Source organism: Penaeus monodon, chromosome 33 (genome assembly GCF_015228065.2).
Source record: "Penaeus monodon isolate SGIC_2016 chromosome 33, NSTDA_Pmon_1, whole genome shotgun sequence".
NCBI classification, from domain to species: domain Eukaryota; kingdom Metazoa; phylum Arthropoda; class Malacostraca; order Decapoda; family Penaeidae; genus Penaeus; species Penaeus monodon.
Window position 1 is genome coordinate 10,709,559 of NC_051418.1, and position 1,020 is coordinate 10,710,578.

Genomic DNA, 1,020 nt, shown 5'->3' on the forward strand with positions numbered 1-1,020 from the left:
TTGGGTAAAATACATTAGAAAGATAACTGACACAGGATCTCCATGAATTTAGTGTGAATAGTAGTGGTCTATGTGTCAAAGGCTTAGAAACATGGTTTGAATTCACATAAAATGGTTGAGGAGGAAAATTCTCGAGAGACAGGTCAAGTAGGACACCTGGTTATAAATAAATACATGCAAAATCTGTCCTAAAAAGCTCACACATAAACTCCCGTTACCCAAGGTACCCACATGCAGAGAAATTTCAGACCGACGTGCGGTTTATACAGCTCGTTCAGGCACAAAAATCAAGTCAAATTGGATAACTTTCGTCACAATTTTTGCCTTCATGCTGTCAAAATAACATTACTGCAACCTTTGCTTGAAAATAATGAAGAATATATACAAATAAAACAATATAAAAACTAGCATATTACCTATCATCTTTCGCTAAATAATACTTCTAGTTCAGGTACACTAAGACAAGAAACGTAATTCTTAAACATACTACAGGTAAATTTACATAAATGAACAAAAACAAACCTGATCAAATATTCCTTTTCCTCCAGAAAAATGTCAGACGAGAAAGAAAATAAAAATAAAAAATTGTGATTTGTCTCTTTGTTTTGTCTAATCTCTAGATAAACTTCTCTAATCCTTTTTCTCTCTTGTTCTTCTCTTCATTCTTAAGTCATCTTTTCCTTTCGTTATCCTTTTGTGAAGGGAGGAAGAGGAGAAAAAAAAATAAATGTTATTCCTCCGAATGCTTTCTTGACACTAAACCTTGAGGCTCAAATTCAGGGATTTTTTTTAAGCGGGAAAAAAAATTCTTTCCTCAGCTATTTATTTCCTAGATTTTACATCGAATTGCTGTTAAGATGTAAAAAACTGTCCATGCTAACCTTCTGAATTTTAATTCATAAAGATTAAACACCGCGGAGATAGAATTGTAAAAGATAGATCGATCAGCGTAAATAATCAGTAACATTTGAAATTTCGGGATTGAAGCTTCGAAGAGGAAAACGAACCGATATCGCTGTT

The 1,020-nt window shown here is 33.2% G+C and overlaps 1 protein-coding gene across 1 annotated transcript in view; it reads right to left on the bottom strand.

Moving 5' to 3' along the window:
* Positions 1-752, bottom strand: part of LOC119594008 — a gene marked incomplete in the record, with an annotated part of 54,209 nt that extends 53,457 nt beyond the window's left edge. The window contains 1 exon segment of the mRNA XM_037943036.1: positions 523-752.
* Between the last annotated feature and the right edge of the window lie 268 nt (positions 753-1,020).